This window comes from Rhinopithecus roxellana, chromosome 12 (assembly GCF_007565055.1).
Source record: "Rhinopithecus roxellana isolate Shanxi Qingling chromosome 12, ASM756505v1, whole genome shotgun sequence".
Taxonomy (NCBI): Eukaryota; Metazoa; Chordata; class Mammalia; order Primates; family Cercopithecidae; genus Rhinopithecus; species Rhinopithecus roxellana.
The window spans coordinates 87,007,899-87,032,967 of NC_044560.1; the positions used below are offsets into that span (position 1 = coordinate 87,007,899).

The following is a 25,069-nucleotide window of genomic DNA, read 5'->3' on the forward strand; positions in this document are numbered from 1 at the left end:
AAATTCTGTGTATTTCAGTGGTTTTCCCAGTTTATTATTTTGCATATCTATGCTTTGTTCTTTTTACTTTTTTTTTTCAGGTAGTGAAATTGGGTGGTGTTTATTTTTCTCCATCTTTTTCAAGCTTTCAACAATAAGCATCTATTACTTTTTATCAAAAAATTTTAAAAAGTTATGGAATCATAAATATTTATTTTAGAATAACAAAAATAAATATGTATTTTAGAAAACAAAATGTATTGAGTGCTTTCTGATTAAGAACAAAATATAGTTAATGAATGCTGATTGTTTAATTAAATACTTTTATCCTTAGCCTTTTTTCCTATGGCCTGATTTCTTTTTTGGTAACATATTCTTCCCAGTTAATGAATTACTGAAACCTATAATAGAGAATCTTTTCTATTATTCTAGCTCAGGTGTATATTTAGTACTTCAATTTAAATTGTTGGATCAATGAAATAAAATCTTGATGAACTCTTTCTAGAGAAGTAAGGTACCCAAATTTATTGAAACAATTTTTTTTTTTTTTTTTTTTTTTTTTTTTTTTTTTTTTTTTTGAGTTTCGCTCTGGTGTCCAGGCCGGAGTGTAGTGGCTCGATCTCAGCTCATTGCAACCTCCGCCTCCCCAGTTCAAGCGATTGTCCGGCCTCAGCCCCCCAAGTAACTGGGATTACAGGTGCACGCCATGATGCCCGGCTAATTTTTTTGTATTTTTAGTAGAGATGGGGTCTCACCATGTTGGTCAGGCTGGTGTCAAACTCCTGACCTCAGGTGATCTGCCTGCCTCAGCCTCCCAAAGTGCTGGAATTACAGGCGTGAGCCAACGCACCTGGCCTGAAAACAATTTTTTTTTAATTAACGTTAAACTCACTAGAAAACTCTCAAGAATTGTGTTGCAGATCATTTGAAAATATATCTGCCAACTTCCCCTTCCTTCCTGAAGTGTGTTTATAGGCAGAGCAAATTACAACAGTCTTACTGTTCTTTAAGGATAGAGCAACTTCCTGGGGATTCTGGAGGCTCAGTTCTCTGGTCGGTGATTAGGACACAATACTGATGTTGAGGAAAGTAAGGCCTTTCTGACAATGGGAATTATTCTTTTTTTTTCTTTTTTTCTTTGAGACGGAGTCTGGCTCTGTTGCCCAGACTGGAGTGCAGTGGCGCGATCTCAGCTCACTGCAAGCTCCGCCTCCCAGGTTCACACCATTCTCCTGCTTCAGCCTCCTGAGTAGCTGGGACTACAGGTGCCCGCCACCACACCCAGCTAACTTTTTGTGTTTTTAGTAGAGACGGGGTTTCACCATGTTAGCCAAGATGGTCTCGATCTCCTGACCTCGTGATCCACCCGCCTCGGACTCCCAAAGTGCTTGGATTACAGGCGTGAGCCACTGCACCCAGCCAACAATGGGAATTATTCTTAAAGTTATTTTTCTGTCTTTTTAAGCTAGATTAGTAACAGGTACTTTTGTTTTATTGGTGCAAATATTTAAAACAATTATTTTTCTGGTGATCACTGTTTTAGCTGTATTACAAAGCTTCTAATATGTAGTATTTTTATTCTAGAAACTAGAAATATGTATTGTATTATTTTCTAGAAACTCCACAAATTTCTTTTGTATTTCCCCTGTGCTTGAAATATTGTTTGAGAGACTTTTCAGATTTTCAGAATGAAAATCGTTTTGTTTTCTGGATTTGTTATGAATTTTCTAGTTTCATTGTATTGTTAAAAAAAAATGTGGTTTGTATTTTTCCTTTTAGAATTTGTAGAGGTATTTTTTGTAGCCCAATATATGGTCAATTTTTGTGATAGTTCTATGGCTATTTGAAAATAAGGTATATTCATATATTAGGTTAGAGTGAAATATCCATCAGAGCTACCAGTTTATGCTGCTTATGTCATTTATTTCCTTACTTAGTTTTGTTTTTTGTTCTCTCAGACTAGGAGATATAAATTTCCTATTATTAATATCTTTCTGTTTCTTTTATCTCCTATAATTTCATTTTCTGAATGTTGCTACTGTATATTTAGAAGCATATATATTCATATCTATTTTCTTTGTTATGAATTATAACCTTTATATGATGAGTGACTTTCTTTTTGTACTTTTTGACCAAAATTCAACATTATTAGAAGCATATATATTCATATCTATTTTCTTTATTTTCTTTGTTACGAATTATAACCTTTATATGATAAGTGACTTTCTTTTTGTACTTTTTGACCAAAATTCTACATTATCTAATAAAAGGATTGCACTTCATGCTTTTGTGAACTTTATCCTATCCTTTAATTTTTTTTTTTCAGATATATCTTATGACAGCATAGAATGGTTTGCTTTGTGGGTCAGTTTAAAGCTTTTTTTCTGTTTTAGTGGATGAATTAAGCCAGATATAGATAGGAAGGACATATCCTCCTATCAAGACACGACCATTGGTTGTGGTTTTGTAAAATTATTTTATGCCATTTTTTATGTTTGTATATATTTTGAAACTTTGAGTGGTGTGTTTTCTGTGCTTTTTAAATGGTAGTCCTCATATTAGGAAGATTTTTCCCCCAGTGGTTATCTTTATACTTATACCTTCATACGACACTTGTCGTCCTCTGTTTTAAAGCAGTCTTTTATTTCCCTTAATTGAGTAACAGTTACATTAGCTTTATTCTCTTCCCTTCTTTCTACTAGTTTTAGCCAATATAGTATTATTTTATTGCCCTTTATAATTTTATTCTTTCATGTTGCCTAAGGTTTTACTGATTGACTTTCAACTTTGACTCCTATCTATTGCACATGAGGTCCAGTCATTGAGCTTATTCTACTTTTTATATTTTCTACTCTTGACATTCATTTATATATATTCATTTATTTGAATTCCTACGTTCTTAGACCGTGTAACAGTTTCATTCCATTTGTTTTCAATCTTAAATCTGCAATTAAATGTATTGTTGCTCACTGCCAGTCCTTTTGCTGAAATTTTTCTGGTCATTTGTTGGTTTCCGTTTGTCCTCAAGTTGCTGCTTCAAGAAATGCTCGTATGAATAAGGGCTGAGTTATCTGTAGCCTTATTCCTGAACGACTGTTTGGCTAGATGTGGAATTGTTGGCTCACACTTTTTCCTTGAGTACCTTGTAGGTATTTTTCCACTGTCTTCTGGCACTGAATGTTCAATAGAGAAGTATGATGCCAGCTTGATTTTATTTTTCTTAGAAGGGATGTGCTTTTTTGTGTGTGATTGCTGAAAGTATTTCTTCCAAATACCAAATAATTTAGAAATTATTTTATTAAGTGACATCTGATAAAATTATTATGTTTTCTTAATTGACCGTTTTGGGTCAGTTTTATGTCTGTCATTTTATTTACTTTTAAAAAATTTTTATCCTACATGCTTCTTACTGTGCCTTTCTTGTTGTATATTTTTACCATGTGCTCATTGCATTTTAGTTCTTAAATTTTTTTAATTCTTTTTTTTTTTTTTTTTTTTTTTTTTTTTTTTTTTTTGAGACGGAGTCTCGCTCTGTCGCCCAGGCTGGAGTGCAGTGGCCGGATCTCAGCTCACTGCAAGCTCCGCCTCCCGGGTTCATGCCATTCTCCTGCCTCAGCCTCCGGAGTAGCTGGGACCACAGGCGCCCGCCACCTCGCCTGGCTAGTTTTTTGTATTTTTTAGTAGAGACGGGGTTTCACCGTGTTAGCCAGGATGGTCTCGATCTCCTGACCTCGTGATCCGCCCGTCTCGGCCTCCCAAAGTGCTGGGATTACAGGCTTGAGCCACCGCGCCCGGCAAATTTTTTTAATTCTTTAAATTCCTTTTCTTCCATTTCTTTTCTGAGTTCTGCCATGCTTGTTTCACTGCAACTCCCGTTGACCGGATAGCCCCTCTTTGAGTTCCTAAATTTCTGCTCTGAACTTTTTCTTCATAACTGCATTAGGAATTTGTCAATGCCAGTAACAAGTAGGGTTTTAATTTTTCTCTGCTTTGTGATGATATTGTTTGTTGAAGTTTCTTTGTCAGAGATGTCACAGTGCCTTTTTACATTTTTTTCTATGGCATTTTTGTATAGATACTTAACCCCTTTTTTGTTGCTTATATTGGCATGAGATGAGTTTCCCAAACCATCTGTTAGAAGGGACTTGAAAGTCTTAGGAACGTTAGGAACACCTTCGGAGCAAGATAGTTTTCCATGTTTCTGTGTTCAAGGCTTCTCTCCTCCATTGTTCTGGTGGATTCTTTCTTCAAAATACAGCCACATCTCCTATGCCTCTCAGTAACTTAAGGGGTTTAAGTAATATGAACTACCAGCCATGAGTTCCCAGGTCCTATTTCTGCTACCAAGGGATACACCTCCTACCCTTTAAATTGCCTGCCTCAAATGTTAACAATTAAAGAATTTGTGGCCGGGCGCGGTGGCTCACGCCTGTAATCCCAGCACTTTGGGAGGCCGAGACGGGAGGATCACAAGGTCAGGAGATCGAGACCATCCTGGATCCTGGCTAACATGGTGAAACCCTGTCTCTACTAAAAATACAAAAAATTAGCCGGGTGCGGTGGCAGGCGCCTGTAGTCCCAGCTACACGGGAGGCTGAGGCAGGAGAATGGCGTGAACCTGGGAGGCGGAGCTTGCAGTGAGCCAAGATTGCGCCACTGCACTCCAGCCTGGACGACAGCAAGACTCCGTCTCAAAAAAAAAAAAAAAAAAAAGGAATTTGTGATAGATATACAGAAGTTCTTTGTAGTATTCTTATAACTTTTCTGTGAGTTTGAAACTACTTCAAAAGAAGAAATTACAAAAGAGCATGCCTTACTTATAAAAGAGTGGTCCTTTCTGAGATCTGTCACTTCCAAACCACTTATTGTTCTGCCACTTTCTACACCTCCTTTCCTTACCTCCTTCTGAGAATCCCCCCTTTAATCTCAGTTCTAAACATTGTAGTTCCCACTTGAGATAGGTTCTTTTCTTTCTGGGAGTAAAGATGTGCTATTCCCCTACCAGATTCCTTTATACTTCTTGTCATTCTCCCATGCTCAGATGTGGCTTCTTTTAGTCTCAAGTACTTTGGGTCATATTTACTTATAATTTGGCATTTTTAGGTTTTTATTATCCCCTAGTTTCACTAAAGACGTATGGTATTTTTTGTTTTTAGCATTGTCTTTGTTGCTCTGTACCGGTTCTCGGAGAAAGATGGGAAAATTTGGAACTAAATTGCTGTTATGTTCCTACTAGAACTTGAAGTCCAGCTTTGAAAATTATTAAGAAATAATTTCTAGGCCGGGTGTGGTAGCTCACACCTGTAATCCTAGCACTTTGGGAGGCCAAGGTGGGAGGATCACTTGAGCCTAGGAGTTTGAGACCAGCCTGGGCAACATAGTGAGACCCCCATCTCTATTAAAAAATAAAGAAATAATTTCTAAATAACCCCTTGTTTAAAGAAATCATGAAGAAAAGTTTGAACTGAAGGATAATGAATACAATACATATAGAACTGGTATGATCAGCTAAAGCAATGCTTAGAGAGAATTTAAAACTTTAAATACCTATTATAAAAGAAAAAAAGCATCAGTGACATGAGCATTCATTCTCAAGTTAGAAAAATCACAGAAAATTAAATGCGAAAGAGAATAGAAAGAAAGAAAAGATAAAAACCAATCAGTGAAATAGAAAAAACTTCTCTCTGTCCTTTAGATAGGGAGACTTCAAAGGTTTTTAAGAAGGATAGTGACATGATCATATTTGTTTTCCAGAAAGAGACCTCTGGCAGCAGTGTGGAGAATAGATAGAGGAGAAAAAACTAATCTGAGAAGCCAGTTAGGAGGCTTTTCAATCACTAGTTCAGGTAAGAGATGGTGATGGTCTAATGTGGGATGGAGAGGAAGGATTAAGCTGAAAAAAATAGGTTTAAGAACCATGTCCAGAAAAAAAAACTTTGGGTGTAGTTACTGGTACATGGAACTGATTGGAAAAAAATAGACCAGAGCTTTACTGGATTTTTGAAGGAATTGTTTTTGCGAATAAACTACAAGCCTGGCATATCAGTCAAGGTTCAGCTAGAGAAACAGAACCAGTAGGAAGTATAGAGAGAGGGTTTATGCAATTGTAGGAGCTAGATAGGCAAGTCTGAAATTTTGGGGGCACGCTGTCAGAAAGGGCAGGTGAAATTCAGGCATGGGCTGAAGCAGTTATCTATAGGTGGAATTTCTTGCTCTCAGGGAAGCTTCAGCCCTACTTTTAAGACCTTTCACCTAACTGAATTAGGCCCATCCACATTATTCAGGATAATCTCTTTTACTTAAAGTCAACGGATTATGGATTTTAATTACATCTACAAAATACCTTCATAGCAACACCTAGATTAGTGTTTGATTAAACAAATGGCAGCTGGTAGCCTAGCAAGTTAACACATTAAAAACAACACCTGCCATGGTGGCTTACACCTGTAATCCCAGCATTTTGGGAGACCAAAGCGGGAGAGTCACTTGAGATCAGGAGTTTGAGATTAGGCTGAACAACATAGTGAGACCTGATCTCTACCAAAAAAAAAAAAAAGAAAAGAAAAAAATTAGCCAGGTGTGGTGCGTGCTTGTAGTCCCAGCTGCTAGGGAGGCTGAGATGGGAGGAAGGCTTGAGCCCAGGAGATCAAGGCTGTGTTGAGCCATGATTGTACCACTGCACTCCAGCAGTGACAAAGCAAGGCCCCATCTCAAATAAATAAAAAGAACAACTACTCTCCACACCTGGTGTGAAATTTTCTGTGATTATTCAGCCCTTGAAGCAACTTTAAGGTACAGTGACTGCCATATTATAAACTATCTCCCAAGAAGGGCGTACTCTCCAATGTACATTCAGAGTAGTGACTGAGTTTTCTAGCAGGTATGAATGGTGGTACTGTCAACTGAATATGGAAGTAGATCTACTATGGCTGATTAGTTGGCAGTATACACCATGTATCAATGTTAACATGTCCAAAGCTTGAGGATTCTATGGAACATATAGGCAGACATATCTAGTGTATAGTTAGAAATTTAGGTATGAAAATCTATAAGGTAGGAGCTGAAAGTAAGAGTGTTGGGACTCTTCAGTACGTAAATCCATGTTTGAAACTATGGAAGTGGAAAAACTCTTTAGGAATATTATTTAGATTGAAACAGGAAAGAGAAGGATAAAGCCATCGAGGAATACTAGCATTTAAGAAAGAAAGAACTAGTGAGCAAGTAATGATAATTACAAGGCAATATGAGACACCAAACATGATGTCAAAGAAGCCAAGAGGGGAAACATACCCAAAAAATAAATGAACTGGGCAGAGGGGCTCACGCCTGTAATCCCAACTACTTGGGAGGCTAAGGCAGGAGGATAGCCTGAGCCCCAGGAGTTGGAGGCTGCAGTAAGCAGTAATTGAGCCACTGTACTCCAGCCTGGGCAACAGAGTGAGACCCCATCTCTAAAAAAAGAAACAAAAAGTAGATGATTTCACAGTTAAACAATGAGAGCTTTTTCAATAAAATCAAGAGACGAGGATATCAGTACTATGGTTTTTAGTCACTATTGTGTTTGCTAACTTCTGTTCTTCTTACAGGTTTCAGTCTACATGTTACTTCCTTGAGAAGCAGTGTTTGACACCCTTCTCCCCCCATCCAGCCATCCCCCAAGTCTGAGTTAGGTATTTCTCTTCTGTATTCCCATAGCACAGTGTAATTCCCCTATAATAGCATGTATCACCTTGAATTATGAGTGTTTATTGTTCTGTCTCTCCTATTAGAATGAAAGCTCCATGAAGGGATTGTCATTTATTCAGCAGTGTACTCTCCATGCCCAGTACAACTTTTGGTCATATTAAACAAAGAATGAATAAATCCAAGATCATAGGAGGAGGAGCATCCAAATGAACCTCAAAAATCAGAGAAATATTTGTAGTAGTATGTGATATCTTAGCTGAGCTTTAACAAGTATAATGAGATCAAGAGTTTGGATTGAAAATGAGGTACTCAGGAATAAACGATTTCTGAGGTCTCTAAGATATTATAAAACCTTATTGAAATATCTAAGAGAAAATTTAATGAAACGCATTATCCTTATGGAGAAGACTCAATTTTATAAAATGTCAGTTTTCCCCAAATCAATCTATAAATGTAGTTTTAATTGAAATTCCAGTTGGGGGCCAGGTACGGTGGGTATGCCGGTATTTCCAGGACATTGGGAGGCCAAGGTGGGAGGATTGCTTGAGCCTGGGAGTTCTGACCAACATGGTGAAACCCCATCGCTAAAAAGAGACCAAAAAATTCTCCAGGTGTGGAGGTGTGTGACTATAGTCCCAGCTACTCAAGAGGTTCAGATGGGAGAATCGCTTGAGCCCAGAAGTCGAGGCTGCAGTGAACTGTGCTCTCACCACTGAACTCCAGCCTGGGCAACAGAATGAGACCCTGTCTCAAAAAAAAAAAAAAAATTCCAATAGGGTATAGTATTATTAAGATTTATATGGAATAATAAGTGACTAAGAAAAACCAATAGAATTTTAAAGAAAAATAAAGCAGGAATTGTACTACTTCCTATAAAACTGTAACAGTTATACCACATGACTTCAAGTGCAGGGACAGGCAGATTAATGAAGCAGAGTCTAGAAACGAGCCATATATGTGTTTATGGAAACTGTAAATATCTGATGTAGTGTTTCAGATCAGTAGGGAAAGAGTAGAATATTTAATAAATTGTGTTTACACAGTTAACTTTAAAAAATTAGATCCATCTAACATTAGACACAAAATTTATTTCTAGGTGAATTATAATCTCAAATATGAAAACCAAATCTTCCAAATTCTTTTAGGATAAAAATGAGAGAATGTTCCTAACACCAAACAAAGTAAAAAGTATAAACTGCAAAGGAAAATACTGATAAACTTGACCAAAATTTAAAACTTGTGTAATGCAAAAGAAACAAAGTTAAAAATATTAGAAAATTTGTAGCTCATATAACTGAGAACTTTACAAAATATAAGGACAGATGAATTGAAAAGTAGGTAGTTCTCAAAATAGGAAACCCATATAGCCAGTAAACACGTGAAAAGATTCCCATTCATTTATAATCAAGAACTTGCAAGTGAAATCAGTGTTACCATTTTGTACCCATCAGATTTGTTAAAAAAAAAGCCTTATGATTTGCCAAAAGTGCAAGGTGAAAAGAAAAATCTTATGAAATACCAAATGTTGGTGAGGAATGAAGTAAAAGGAACTCTCACACATTGTTTGTAGAAGTACCATTTGGCACAACTACCCGGGAGAGCAGTTCTCAACTAGAAGAGATGAAGTAAAGATGAAATTGCATAACTTAAAACCCATAAAGAGGTATCTTGCATGTGTGCTTGAAACATTATATGTAATAGCAGAAAATTGGAAACAGCTTAAATTCCTGTCAGTAGTAGAATGAATAAACAGCACATAAATAGTTATATAATACTGTGGTGTACTACATAACAGTTAAATGAATGAACCAGATCTATATGTATCAGTGTGAATTATTAAAACAATGTTGTACCCAGACATTGTAGCTCATGTCTGTAATCCCAGCACTTTGGGAGGCAGAGGCCTTTAGATCATATGAGACCAGGAATTTGAGACCAGCCTGGCCTGCATGGCAAAACCCCATCTCTACGAAAAACACAAAAATTGGTCAGTTGTGGTAGTGCACGTCTGTAATCCCAGCTACTGGAATTGAGGCATGAGAATCGCCTGAACCTAGGAGGCGGAGGTTGCAGTGAGCTGAGATCACACCTCTGTACTCCAGCCTAGGCAACAGAGTGAGACTCTGCCTCAAAAAAGAAAAAAGAAAAAAATATGGGCTGGGCCTAGTGGCTCAGATCTGTAATCCCAGCACTTTGGGAGGTCAAGGCGGGTGGATCACTTGAGATCAGGCATTTCAGACCAGCCTGGTCAACATGGCTTAACCCTGTCTCTACTAAACATACAAAAATTAACTGGGCTTGATGGTGCATGTCTGTAATCCCAGCTACTTGGGAGGCTGAGGCAGGAGAATCGCTTGAACCGGGAAGGCAGAAGTTGCAGTGAGCCGAGATTGCACCACTGTACTCCAGCCTGGGCGACACAGTAAGACTCCATCTCAAAAAAAAAAAAAAAAAAAAGAAGAGAAAAAGAAAAAAAGAAAGAAAATGTTGGGGGTGAGGAAATAGCAAAAGGGGCCGGGCACAGTGACTCAAACGCCTGTAATCCTAGCACTTTGGGAAGCCAAGGCAGGTGGATCACTTGAGGTCAGGAGTTCAAGACTAGCCTGGCCAACATGGTGAAACCTCATCTCTACTAAAAATACAAAAATCAGCCAGATGTGGTGGCATGCACCTGTAGTCCCAGCTACTCGGGAGGCTGAGGCAGGAGAATCAGTTGAACCCAGGAGGCAGAGGTTGCAGTGAGCTGAGATCATGCCACTGCACTCCAGCCTGGCTGACAGAGCAAGATTCTATCTCAAAAAAAAAAAAAAAAAAAAAAAAATTAGCTTAGCATGGTGACACATGCCTGTCAATCCCAGCTACTCGGGAGGCTGAGGCAGGAGAATTTCTTGAACCCAGGAGACCAAGGTTGCAGTGAGCTGAGATTGTGCCACTGCACTCCAGCCTGGGTGACACAGTGAGACTCTGTTTCAAAAAAAAAAAAAAAAGCGAAAGGATATGTTGTTACTTATATAAACTTAGAGCAAAAGTATATACTGGGTACATACAAATAAAGTGAAATTATAAAACAGAGATGGGACAAATACACACCAGTTTCAAGAGTTTGGTTCCTTTTAGGAAGAAAAAGAAAAGAGAAATGGAATACAGTGGCTGGGTTAGGGAGAAGAGATAGATCAAAAAGATTTAAGAAAAATATGAGAGTATGTTTATGTAAGCAAAGTACAAGTTGTGTCACTGGGAGGCAAAAAAATAAGATTGATTTAAAAAAAAAAAAAAAAAGACCTACGATCCGGGTATTTTAGCTCATGCGTGTAATCCCAACACTTTAGAAGGCCGAGGCGGGTGGATCACGAGGTCAGGAGTTCGAGACCAGCCTGAACTCGACATGGGGAAACCCCATCTCTACTAAAAATACAAAAATCAGCTGGGCGTGGTGGCACACACCTGTAATCCCAGCTACTCAGGAGGCTGAGGCAGGAGAACCGCTTGAACCTGGGAGGTGGAGGTTGCGGTGAGCCAAGATCTTGCCACTGCACTCCAGCCTGGGGGACAGGGCAAGACTCTTGTTTCAGAAAAAAAAAAAAAAAAACCTATGGTAGCTTAATGAAATGGAAATAAAGCCTAACATTTGAAGTTGGTTTATTTTTTCCCCAGCTTTATTCAGGTATGATTAACAAGTAAAAGTTACATGTATTTGAGGTATACAATGTGATTTTTGATAATACGTATGCATTGTGAAATGATTACAGCAATCAAGCTAATTAATATAACAATCACCTCATAGGTATGTGAGAGACATAAGAACATGAAATTTACTCTCAGCGTATTTCAAGTATACATAATAATTATAGTCACCATGCAGTACATTAGGTCTCCAGAACTTACTCATCTTGTAACTGAAAGTTTATACCCTTTGACCAGTATCTCACCATTTGCCTCAGCCCTCAGCCCTGGGTAACTACCATTCTAGCCTCTGTTTCTGTGAGTTGAGCTTTCTTAGATTCCACATGTGAGATCATACAGTATTTGTCTTTCTGTGTCTTGCTTATTTCACTTAACATAATATCCTCCAGGTTCATCCATGTTGTCACAGATGACAAGACTTCCTTCTTTTAAAGGCTAAATAATATTCCATTTTATGTATATACCACATTCTTTTTATCCATTTGTCTGTCAGTGGTCACTTAGGTTGTTTCCATATCTTGGCTATTGCGAATAATGCTGCAGTGAACGTAGGAGTGCAGATATCTCCTTGAAATAGTGATTTTATTTACTTTGCATGTAGTCCCTGAAGTGGGATTGCTAGATCATATACTAGTTCTATTTTTAATGTTTTGAGGAACCTCCATACTGTTTTCCGTAAAGGCTGCAACAAGGATTTATTAATTGCCAATAAAATGCTGCTGTGAAAAATAATGAGAAATATTGCACTGACGATCTTACTTGGTTACATTTCCTTTTTTGCTTTTGTGTGATTTTGATTTTGGAAGCCTTGTACGTGGTATACTGCACTGAAATAAACAGCCTTTATTGAACTTGAAATCAGCTGGAGAAGACTGGTATTGAGCACTATAGTAAGTACTGTAAAGGAAAATACCAAGTGCAATGGAAGCATAAAAGGGAGGGATCCATTGTAGTCTCACTGGTTGAGGGATGTTTCCCTCAGGAAATGACAGATGGGAGCTAGGTGACATTGGTGATGGAAATAAGCGCAATTCTCTCTAATTGTGCGATTGGTCTTGAGAATGATTGTTCTATTGGCGTTTAATAGCCTAACTTTCAACTGTGGAATTAAACTTACTGTATTTTACCAATCTAAGATTCAAAATTGTTTGTTTACATTTCAACATCTCTGAAATTGGGAGATATCTTACAATTGATGGTTTGTCACAGCTCAATTGGCAGGTTTCTTTTTAAAGAATACATAAAATGCTGGTGCACCTTACCATCAATGGCATCTTAGATTTGATGAAATGCGGAATATTTCTTTATCTTGTTTTGAGGCCAGCCCATTTGCAACTTGCATTTTATTATTGTAATTCACAGATTTTAAGACCATCATAGTGGCAATTCCAGCATTTTTGGCAGGTTGAGGTGGGTGGATTGCTTGAGTCCAGAAGTTTGAGACCAGCCTGGGCAACATGGCGAAACCCTGTCTCTACAAAAAATACAAAAATTAGCCAGGCGTGATGGAGTGAGCTTGTAATCCCGGCTACTCAGGAGGTTGAGGTGGGAGAATCACTTGAGCCAGGAGGTGGAGGTTCCAGTGAGCCATGATCTCACCATTGTACTCCAGCCTGGGTGACAGAACAAGACCCTGGCTCAAAAAAATAAAAAGACCATCATAGTGAATCTGATGTTTGTTAGTTATATCTCCCTTAAGATGTTATTTACCTCTCATGTACCAGATAGAATACTAAGCATTTTGTATTAATTATTATTATAGTATTGCATGTAAATTCTACCACAATTGTATAAGTTAGATAGTATCATCGACTGAAGTTTAGAGACAGAAAGTCACATAGTTTATATTTAAAGGGGAGAAGTTCAACTCTTCTGACTCCAGTGCATATACCTTTAACATAGCTCTGTACTGCATCCCTTAAGAAGCAAGATTCCTGGCAGGCGAATCTGAGATCTTAGACACATCAGTTAAAAAATTTATTTTTGTGGCCGGGCGCGGTGGCTCACTCCTGTAATCCCAGCACTTTGGGAGGCCTAGCAGGGCGGATCACAGGGTCAGGAGATCAAGACCATCCTGGCTGACATGGTGAAACCCCATCTCTACTAAAAATACAAAAAATTAGCTGGGCATGGTGGCAGGTGCCTGTAGTCCCAGCTACTCGGGAGGCTGAGGCAGGAGAATGGCATGAACCCGGGAGGTGGAGCTTGCAGTGAGCCGAGACTACACCACTGCACTCCAGCCTGGGCGACAGGGAGACCATCTCAAAAAAAAAAAAAAAAAAAAAATTATTTTTGTTTACTGTTACTTTTCAGTAAAATGTAGCTTTTCGTAAAACATTCACTATTCCATTTTGCTTTTAGTAAAAAGTAGTTGGAATATGTAAATGGTTGTAGAATTTAATAATTTTATTTCTTCAGAGTAGTTAGAAGTTCACACTGTAATATGCTGCTTTTGCAAGGAAAACAGATTTCTAGTAAATAATTTATTAATCACAGTATTAGTGTTGCTTACTTCATGTATTTGTCTTGAGTTCAGGTATAAGATTGCTAAGATTGAGAAATAATTTGATTTTATAATATTCAAATTAGTCCTTTCAGAAGTAGATCAAAGCAGAACTTTTCTTTGGGGTGGAGTGAGAGTTATCAGCCGATTCAGGCATCTGGGTAAGAACTTTAGCAACATGAGGTCAAACAAGGCCAACTAAAGATATCTGGATCAGGCTTACCCAGGCGGGCTATCTTCACATTAGAAAAGCAGTATAAGGCCAGGCGCGGTGGCTCATGCCTATAATTCTAGCACTTTGGGAAGCCGAGGTGGGCAGATTGCCTGAGCTCAGAAATTCAAGACCAGCCTGGCCAACACAGTGAAACCCCGTCTCTACTAAAATACAAAACATTATCCAGGCTTGCCAGTGTGCACCTGTAGTCCCAGCTACTCAGGAGGCTGAGGCAGGAGAATTGCTTGAACCCAGGAGGCAGAGGTTGCAGTGAGCCAAGGTTGCACCACTGCACTCCAGCCTGGGCGACAGAGCCAGATTCTGTCTCCAAAAACAAAAACAGTAATGGCTGCAGGAATCTCAGTGACAGTCTTCATGAGATCTGTCTCTTGATTCTCACTGTTTTCAGTGTGGTTTAGTTATGCCCTTTCTGTTTGGTGCACAGCTGTCTTCTTGAGATCACACTTCACTGTCGCCCTGGGAATTCCTTTTGTCTTTCTCCTATAATCTTGTTTCTTTTTTTCTCTTTTTAAAAAATTTTCAGAAGCTTCATGAGAATAGGATACCTGGGAAGCAAATGTTATATATAAAAATGTAAAATATATATATATGTTTATATTAGAAAATGTATTTATCAACAAACTTAAAATGATAGTTCAGCTCTTTCTATGGTGCAAATAATTTTTCTTCAGAAATTCAAAAGCATCACTCCATTTTTAAAATAGCTGTATTGACGTTAAATTTACATACCATAAAATTCACACGTTTTATTTCCTAAGTGTTATCTTTCATAGCATGCTGTACTTATTTCACAGATGCAGTATCCTCTCCTAGCTTTCTGAGCATAATTTATTTTGGAGTTCTTCCTGTACATGCTTATGCTTCCCCCAAACTCCTTTTTGTTTGTTTTGATCTCTGTCTTCCACTTTGGAGGCTTTTATCCAATATCTGGTATTCTTGATTACTGCCTATTCAGTGGGAATCTAAAAACACTGGATGCTCTGAAGGCATGGATAGGGTTTGTTGACTCTGATCCTCACCATAGGGTAATTTCAGTGGGCTTAGGTTGGGGAATCTACAATGTTAGGATCCTTAAGTCTCTTCTCTTGGCCGATCAGGTTGCCCAAAGGTGAATCTTCCAAACTCCTGCCTAAAGGATAGCAGTGTGGTTGCCTGCATTCTGGAAGCCTCGTTGGGAGTTCTAGCTGGGGGAACTTCTGTATTCAGCATTTAATATGTTACAGTCATTTAATCCCTTGTTTTTGGTACAATGTTGTGCTCTCAACTGTGTCTGGCATCTTCCTTCCAGGGAGCCTCTGTTTTATCTTTTCCAGTTAGTATGCCTCCAGATTTATGCAAGGATGAACAAGAGGCAGCTGTTCATCAATGTGAGCTAGACACAGGATATAGGACGCTACCTGCTTCTCAGATTGCTTTTCTCTTTATTTTACTGCATCACTCCCATCCTTTTATCACCAACTTGCTCACTTGCTTTTCATCTTTCAGAATGTTGATATATCCCCTGTTCTGTTCTCCCTTCTAGGTTTGTACCTTTAATTTATTTTTAAATTCCTGGTTACAGTGGAGTTTGAGAAAGGAATGAAATGAAGAAGGATAAGAGATGCTCATTGTTAATCTGCCATCTTAACCCAGAATCTATTCTTAAAGGGCAGGGGCTTTTTCTGGTTTATCTCTAAATTTCAACTCATAAAGGAATCTGTGACATAGTATATACTTAATTAATGTTTGGATGGTTAAGTCTTATTTTATACCTGTATTAGTTATCTACCACTGCATATCAAAATATTCCAAAACGTAGTGACTCAAAACAATAAACTATCTCACACAGTTTCCATGAGTTAGGAGTGACTTCATTGGTTCTAGTTCATGAGGCTGCATTCATCTCAAGTCCTTACAGGGCCTGGGGGATTCAATTCTAGTATGACTCACTTAATTGGTAACAACTTAGTTCTGGAGGCCGCAGTTCCTTGCCATGTGGACCTCTCTATAAGGCTGGGTAAGTATCCTCACAACATTGTGGCTGGCTTCCACCAGAGCAGGGATCCATGAGAGAGCAGGGCAGAAGATGTAATAACATTAAGACCTAGCATTGAAAGTTACATTCTTTTATTTTTATAATATCCTATTGGTTACTCAGATTACTTAATATTCAGTATGGGGAGGGACTGTACAAAGCTGTGAATCCCATATGTCAAGACTCATTGGGGACTATCTCAATGGCTAGCTACCACAGTTTCTGACTTAAGTTAGAAATAAAAGAGTATATTAAATCCAAAGTAAGCAGAAAGTAAGAAATAATAAAGATTAGAGCAAAATTTAATTTAAAAACTACAGAGTATCAATGAAGCCAACTGTTGGTTGTTTAAAAAAATTAGTAGAATTAATAAATTCCTAGCAAGATTAATCAGGAAATTAGGAAAAAGCAGATTACCAGTATCAGGAATGAAGCAGGGGTATCACTAAAGATTCGTCAGAATTGAAAGATTAGTAAGGGAATGGTATGAACAACTTTATGCCAATTAATTTGATAACTTAGATGAAACAAATTCCTTGACAAGCCACAGCTTTACCAAAATTGACTCAAAAAAGAAGTCTGAATAGCCCTGTATCAAAGAAATTGAATTCATAATTCCTCCTCACAAAACTGCAGTCCCAAATGATTTCACTAGTGAGTTTTTTCTAACATGTAAGGGAATATAACATCAATCTTTCACAAATTCTTTCAGAAAATAGAAAAGATTTCCCCCACTCCTGCCCCCCGCTTTTTTTTTTTTTTTTTTTTGAGATGGAGTCTCACTGTCGCCTAGGCTGGAGTGCAATGGCAAGATCTCTACTCACTGCAACCTCCCAGGTTCAAGCATTGTCCTGCCTCAGCCTCACAAGTAGCTGGGACTACAGGCATGCACCACCACGCCCAGCTATTTTGTGTTTTTAGTAGAGACAGGGTTTCACCATGTTGGCCATCATGTCTCAAACTCCTGACTTCATGATCCACCTGCCTCAATCTCCCAAAGTGCTGGGATTACATGTGTGAGCCACCGCGCCCAGATTGTTTTCTAAATTTTTTTTTTTGGAGACAGGCTCTGTCCCCTAGGCTGGAATGCAGTAGTGTGATCACAGCTCACTGCAGCCTCAACCTCCTGGGCTATGCTGCTCAGGCTGGTCTCAAACTCCTGTGCTCAAGCAATTCTCCCATCTGGGCCTCCCAAAATGCTGGAATTATAGGCATAAGCCGCCATGCCCGGCCCCAGTTCATTTTCTGAGGCTGGTATACCTGGTACTAACACCTGACAAAGACAATATAATCCTCTCAACAGGAAAATTACTTGACTCATTTTAAACATTCTCGTGATAAAAATTTGTAACTAGCAATAAAAGGAAATTTCTTCAGCTAATTAAAAACGTAGAAAAACATACAGGCATCATCATACTTCTGTGGTGAAGAGATTGAACGCTTTTGCCCTAAATTCAAGAAGAAGGCAAGGATGCTTGCTCTCATTATTTCTATTTAGTAATCATACTGGAGGTCCTAGGCAGTGGCAAAGCAAGAAAAGGAAATAAAAGGCATAATTTGTAAAGGAAGAAATAAAACTATCTCTTATTACGTAGAAGACATAATACTCTTAATAAAAAAATTCTAAAGAATCTACCAAACAAGCCCCATTAAAATTATTAGAATTAATACATTGGCCGGGCGCGGTGGCTCAAGCCTGTAATCCCAGCACTTTGGGAGGCCGAAACGGGCGGATCACGAGGTCAGGAGATCGAGACCATCCTGGCTAACACGGTGAAACCCCGTCTCTACTAAAAAATACAAAAAACTAGCCGGGCGAAGTGGCGGGCGCCTGTAGTCCCAGCTACTTGGAGGCTGAGGCAGGAGAATGGCATAAACCCGGGCGGCGGAGCTTGCAGTGAGCTGAGAACCGGCCACTGCACTCCAGCCCGGGCGACAGAGCGAGACTCCGTCTCAAAAAAAAAAAAAAAAAAAAAAAAATTAATACATCAATTTAGTGAGGCCACAGGATGCTAACTGCATATACAAAAATGAATATTAGCACTGTAACAAATAATACCAGCATTCAACAATTGAAAAAAATTTTAAGTGCCATTCATAACATAAAACATAATTGTTAGGAATAAATGTAAAGATGTGCATGGCCCCTACACTGAAAGCTATAAAGCATTACTGAGAAAGACAAGGAAGGTAAAGAGGTGTTCTTGGACCAGAAGTCTCAAATTGTTAAGAATTTTATTCTCCCCAAATTGATCTATAAACTCAATACAATAGAAATCCCATCAGGCTTACTTTGGGAGGCTGAGGTGGGTGGATTGCCTGAGCTCAGGAGTTTGCAACCAGCCTAGGCAACATGGTGAAACCCCATCTCTACTAAAATACAAAAAAAATTAGCTGGGCATGGTGGTGTGCGCCTATAGTCCCAGCTACTCGGGAGGCTGAAGCAGGAGAATTGCTTGAACCTGGGAGGCAGAGGTTGCAGTGAGCCAAGATAACCACTGCACTCCAGCCTGGGCGACAGAGCAAGACTCTGTCTCAAAAAAAAAATTATTATATATATATATATATATATATATATATATATATATATATATAATTGTCAAGCTGATTCTAAGATTTATATGCTGGTACGAAAAACCTAACATTTCTATTTTGAAGAGCCAAAAACTCTTTTAAAGAAGAACAAAGTTGGTGGATTTATACTACCTGGTTTCAAGACATGCTATAAAACTACTGAAATCAAAAACAGTGATACGGGGGTAAAGACTCAGGTTACAGAACAGCTACCAGAATAGACCCACTAGTGTGGCTGGTTGATTTTTGACAAAGGGCCCAACATAATAGAATGCCAAAAAGGTTAGTCTTCTCAATAAATGATGTAACAACTGGATATTTGTATTAAAAAATTAACCTTAACACCACACAGAAAATTTAATTCAGAGTTTATCCCAGGATAAGACATTAAAACTGGGAAATTTCCAAGAGAAAATGGGGAAAATATTCATGATCTTGGACGAGGCAAAGATTTTTTTCTTCTTTCGAGACAGGATCTCCTTATCACCTGGACTGGAGTGTAGTGGGTGATCTTGGCTCACTGCAACCTCTGCCTCCCGAGTTCAAGCGGCTCTCCCACCTCAGCCTCCTGAGTAGCTGGGACCACAGGTGCATGCCACCACGCCCGGGTAATTTTTGAATTTTTAGTAGAGATGAGGTTTTACCATGTTGGCCAGGCTGGTCTCGAACTCCCTGATCTCAAGTGATGCACCCACCTACGCCTCTCAAAAGTGCTGGGATTACAGACATAAGCCACTGCACCCGGCCAGGATTTCTTAATAAATTGAAAACCATTGCAATTAAAAGCTTCTCCTTTTGAGAACACCATTAAGAAAATGACAAGGCAGCCAGGCGCACTGGCTCACACCTATAATCCCAACACTTTGGGAGGCCTAGGCAAGAGAATTGCTTGAGGCCAGGAGTTTGAGACCAGCCTGGCCAACATAGCAAAAAAAAATTTTTGATTAGCTGAGCGTGGTGGTGCATGCCTCTAGTCCCAGCTTCTTAAGAGGATGAGAAGATTATTTGAGCCCAAGAGTTAGAGGTTGTGGTAATAATTATCACCACTGCACTCCCTCCAGGGCAACAGAGCAAGACTTTGACTCCTTAAAAAAAAAAAAAAGAAAGAAAACACAAGCTACAACTGAGACAACACATTTGCAAAACATAACAGAATAGTTATATCCAGAATATATGAAAAACGTACATAACTCAGTAAGAAATAGAAAAAAAGTAGCAATAAAAATCACATACTTAACAAAAGAATATGTGTGGTCGGGTGCAGTAGCTCACGCCTGTGATCCCAGCACTTTCGGAGGCTGAGGCGGGCAGATCACCTGACGTCAGGAGAGCAGCCCAGCCCAACCAACATGGTGAAACCCCATCTCTACTAAAAGTACAAAAATTAGGCGGGCATAGTGGCAGTCACCTGTAGTCCCAGCTACTCAGGAGCCCGAGGCAGGAGAATTGCTTGAACCCAGGCAGCAGAGGTTGCAGTGAGCTGAGATTGCACCATTGCACTCCAGCCTGGGCAACAAGCAAAACTCTGTCTCAAAAAAAAAAAGAGCATATGTGAATGGTCATTAAGCCCTTGAGAAGATGCAGAACATTGTTGGCCATTCAGGAAATTCAGAAAGAACCACAGTGAGATACCACCCATAAGTACTAGATTGACTAAATTTAAAAGACTGAAAATAACAAATGTTGACAAAGATTTGGAGCAACTAGAAATGGTAGGAGTGTAAAATGGTACAACTACTTTGAAAAATAGTTCGGCGGCCAGACGCAGTGGCTCACGCCTGTAGTCTCAGCACTTTAGGAGGCCTAGACAGGCAGATCAGTTTAGGTCAGGAGTTCAAGACCAGCCTGGCCAACATGGTGTACTCCGTCTCTACTGAAACTACAAAAAAATTAGCTGGCGTGGTGGTGCATGCCTGTAATCCCAGCTACTCGGGAGGCTGAGGCAGGAGAATAGCTTGAACCAGGGAGACAGAGGTTGCAGTTAGCTGAGATTATGCCACTGTACTCCAGCAGCCTGGACAACAGAGCAAGACCCCGTCCAAAAATAAATAAATAAAAGAATTGTTGTGGCTATTCTTGTTTCATTGTGCTTTCTTGTTAATTATAGTATCTTAAGTTCCAGGGGGAGAGAGGATTACATTCTGTTGATATTTTGACTGAAAGTGCTTTGAATTTGAAGATTAATTTGGGGATAATTTACATGAATAGGGTGTATTCCTCCATTTATTTGATATTCTATAGTATCTTTCAGTAATAGAGATACTTATTGCTTCCATAGGTCTTATACACCTTTTGTTTAGATTTCGTCTCAAATGCCTTATGTTTTTTGTTGTGATCATAAGTGATATATTTTTAAATTACGTTTTAAGGCCAGGCGCGGTGGCTCAAGCCTGTAATCCCAGCACTTTGGGAGGCCGAAACGGGCGGATCACGAGGTCAGGAGATCAAGACCATCCTGGCTAACACGGTGAAACCCCGTCTCTACTAAAAAAATGTAAAACTCTAGCCGGGCAAGGTGGCGGGCGCCTGTAGTCCCAGCTACTAGGAAGGCTGAGGCGGAAGAATGGCGTAAACCCGGGAGGCGGAGCTTGCAGTGAGCTGAGATCCGGCCACTGCACTTCAGCCTGGGCGACAGAGCCAGACTCCGTCTCAAAAAAAAAAAAAAACAATTACATTTTAAGTAGGATGCTAGTGTATAATAATATATTTTTATATGTAGACCTTAAATCTAGCAACATTGCTGAATTATTAATTCTGTAATTTGTCCATAGATTTTATTGGGTTTTCTATGCACACAATGTTGTGAAGGGTAATAATTTTGTTTCTCTCTTTCCATCCTTTTCACTTTTTATTCTCCTAATTTGCTTTGCTATGCTAGCTGGAACTTCCTATAAAATGAATTTACCATAGAGTTTTTTTTTTTTTTCTTTTTTATGTTATCTGCCAGGTTGTAATACCATAGAGTTTTGGTAAATAACTTTTTACCAGATTGGGGAAGTTCCCTTCTTGTCCTGGTACAATAAGAGTATTTACTTCGGCCGGGCGCGGTGGCTCAAGCCTGTAATCCCAGCACTTTGGGAGGCCGAGACGGGTGGATCACGAGGTCAGGAGATCGAGACCATCCTGGCTAACACTGTGAAACCCCGTCTCTACTAAAAAATACGAAAAAAAAAAAAACGTGGCGGGCGCCTGTAGTCCCAGCTACTCCGGAGGCTGAGGCAGGAGAATGGCGTAAACCCGGGAGGCGGAGCTTGCAGTGAGCTGAGATCCGGCCACTGCACTCCAGCCCGGGCGACAGAGCGAGACTGTCTCCTCTGTACTAACACAAAAATTAGCTGGGTGTGGTGGCAGACACCACAAAAAAAAAAAAAAAAGTATTTACTTCAGTGCTGAATTTTATCAAATGCTTGCTTTTTGGGGACTGCCATCTATGGAAATGATTATATGCTTATTTCCTGTAACATGTTAATGTAGTATATTTTATTGATAGATGTTTTGAATGTTAAATGTAAACATTTTTCAGTAATAATTAGCTAATTTGTGAAAGGGAAAGAATAAAATACATGTATATGTAGGTTTATTAAATATTAATAATTCATCCGAGGGACAGAAAAGCAAATATTTGGTCATTAAAATGTATTCCTAATTCAAAACTGTATTTGCTGATTTCAACCCATTCTTTACGAGTTTTTTATTACTAAATTTAATTTTTACCTCAAATGCCCACCTTCCTATAGAGAAGATGGTCAATAGTAAAATGATTCAGAGTGTAATGAATAAACAGGGAAGATAGTAGAAGAGGGTTAAACGGGAGAAATAATTCTAGCATGTTTGTTTAGTAGTTATAGTAATTACAGCTTTATGGTATCTGAAATATTAGTTGTGAATGCTGGTGTTATAGCAATCCAATGAATGAATTTTACCTGTAGGATTAAAAGAAAGGCAAATTAAGCATATTATTCACTATATATTTATTTTTCTTTATTTACTTTTTAAAAATTAACCCAGATCAATATGTGCCAAGAACTTAAACATTATAAACATATAACTTACATTTGGTATGTATCCTGTCAGCCTTCCTTTTTGTGCACTATAATATTCTAACATTTTTCAGTAGAAGAATATAATGTATATATGTTTAAAACTATTATGGATTTGAATAAGATACCCAGAATACTGTTAACAATCTTAACAGTCTCTCTCTTTTTTTTTTAATTAGTTAGAAACTGGAAATGTTTCTAAAGTTTATTTGGATGGAAGTTTAGCAGTGAGTATTGATTTCTCTTATCTTTTCCACAGAAGTACTCATGGGCCGGGTGCGGTGGCTCACGCCTGTAATCCCAGCACTTTGGGAGGCCGAGGCGGGTGGATCATTTGAGGCCAGGAGTTTGAGACCAGCCTGGCCAACATGGTGAAACCCCGTCTCCACTAAAAATACAAAAATTAACTGGGTGTGGTGGCATGCACCTGTAATTGCAGCTCTTGGGAGGCTGAGGCACAAGAATTGCCTGAATCTGGGAGGCAGAGGTTACAGTAAGCCGAGATCACGCCACTGCACTCCAGCCTGGATGACAGAGGGAGACTCTGTCTCAAAAATAGATGAATAAATAAATAAAAATAAAAAATAAGTACTCATGAATGTATACCAAAAAAAATACATACACATGCGTACACAAACACACACACATACACAGGAACATTCATTGGAATATTGTTTGTAATAGTAAAAAATAACCCATAACTCTCCCTTAGGGGACATGAAGTACATCCATACAATGGGATATCTTGCAGCTATGAGAATGATATAGTTTCATATTAGTACATACAAGGCACAGTATAGTGTTTCTGATGTTTTACCATTTGTGTTATTTTTTATTAAGAGGGGAAGGGAGTACCTATTTACTTAACTATCATGCACCCATACTGTAATATAGTGTGCAGCAATTAAAAGAGTGCACTGACATGAAAGGATCTCTAAGATGTATTGTTAATTTTTAAAATAATGATAAAATGAGTCATAGAATGTTTATCATCTGATTTCATCTAAAAAGTTATTCCTACATTTTTATCTTTGTAAATTAGTATTAATTTTTATTTTTTAATCACCTTTCTGACAAATCTAAGTGCATATTAAAAGGAGAGGTTGTGTACATACCTAAGTACTAACAATGGTTACTTATTAGAGATATTTGGAGGTGGGAGGTTCAGACTGGAGAGGGTCTTTACTTTGTATATCTCTGTATTGTTTGAGTTTTATGATGAAACTTTATTCATGTATTGTGTAATAAAGAAGTAAAAAACAGTATGCACTCAGTACCAAAAAGTGAAGTTATAAAGATAAAAGTGTTTTTTCATAGTAAAAAACGTATTTAAAAAAAATTTTTTTTTGAGATGAAACGTCTTGCTCTGTCACCCAGGCTGGAGTGCAGTGGCACAATCTCGGCTCACTGCAACCATTGCCTCATTGGTTCAAGTGATTCTCTGGCCTTAGCCTCCTGAGTAGCTGGGATTACAGCCATCTGCCACCACACCCAGCTAATTTTTGTGTTTGTTAGTACAGATGCGGTTTTACCATGTTGGCCAGGCTGATCTTGAACTCCTAATTTCAAGTGATCCGTGCACCTTGGGCTCCCAAAGTGCTGGGATAACAGGCGTGAGCCACTGTACCCAGACAAGATAACTCTTTTTTTTGAGACAGAGCCTCACTCTGTCACCCAGACTGGAGTGCAGTGGCGTGATCTCCGCTCACTGCAACTTTGGCCTCCCGGGTTCAAGCAATTCTCAAGCCTCAGTCTCCTGAGTAGCTGGGATTACAGGCGCACGCCACCACACCGGGCTAATTTTTTTGTATTTTCAGTAGAGATGGGGTTTCACCATGTTGCTTAGGCTGGTTTTGAACTCCTGAGCTCAGGCAGTCCGTCTGTCTCGGCCTCTCAAAGTGCTGGGATTATAGGTGTGAGCCACCACGCCCAGGCAAAAATATTTTAAAGAAAATAAAATACCCACGGTAGCCTCACCACCCACATTTATCCAGAGATAACTACCGTTAAAGCTTTGAAAATATCGGCCGGGCGCGGTGGCTAAAGCCTGTAATCCCAGCACTTTGGGAGGCCGAGACGGGCGGATCACGAGGTCAGGAGATCGAGACCATCCTGACTAACATGGTGAAACCCCGTCTGTACTAAAAAATACAAAAAACTAGCCGGGCGAGGTGGCGGGGGCCTGTAGTCCCAGCTACTGGGGAGGCTGAGGCAGGAGAATGGCGTAAACCCGGGAGGCGGAGCTTGCAGTAAGCTGAGATCCGGCCACTGCACTCCAGCCTGGGTGACAGAGCGAGACTCCGTCTCAAAAAAAAAAAAAAGAAAATATCTTCCCAGAGGTAAGGGACATTTTA

The 25,069-nt window shown here is 39.1% G+C and overlaps 1 protein-coding gene across 9 annotated transcripts in view; it reads left to right on the forward strand.

Moving 5' to 3' along the window:
• Positions 1 to 25,069, forward strand: part of AGO3 (argonaute RISC catalytic component 3) — a 143,794-nt gene that overhangs the window by 47,123 nt on the left and 71,602 nt on the right. The window contains exons 1-3 of one of the 9 annotated variants that reach the window (XM_030913458.1): positions 5,765 to 5,825; positions 7,566 to 7,649; positions 12,156 to 12,239. The exons of 2 other annotated variants lie outside the window; for them this stretch is intronic. The gene's annotated coding sequence lies outside the window, so the exon portion shown is untranslated. Of the gene's footprint in view, positions 1 to 5,764; positions 5,826 to 6,560; positions 7,650 to 11,929; positions 12,240 to 22,894; positions 22,943 to 25,069 lie in introns of those variants that run through there. 6 more of the 9 variants (XM_030913457.1, XM_030913460.1, XM_030913456.1 and 3 more) reach the window with 6 other exon arrangements.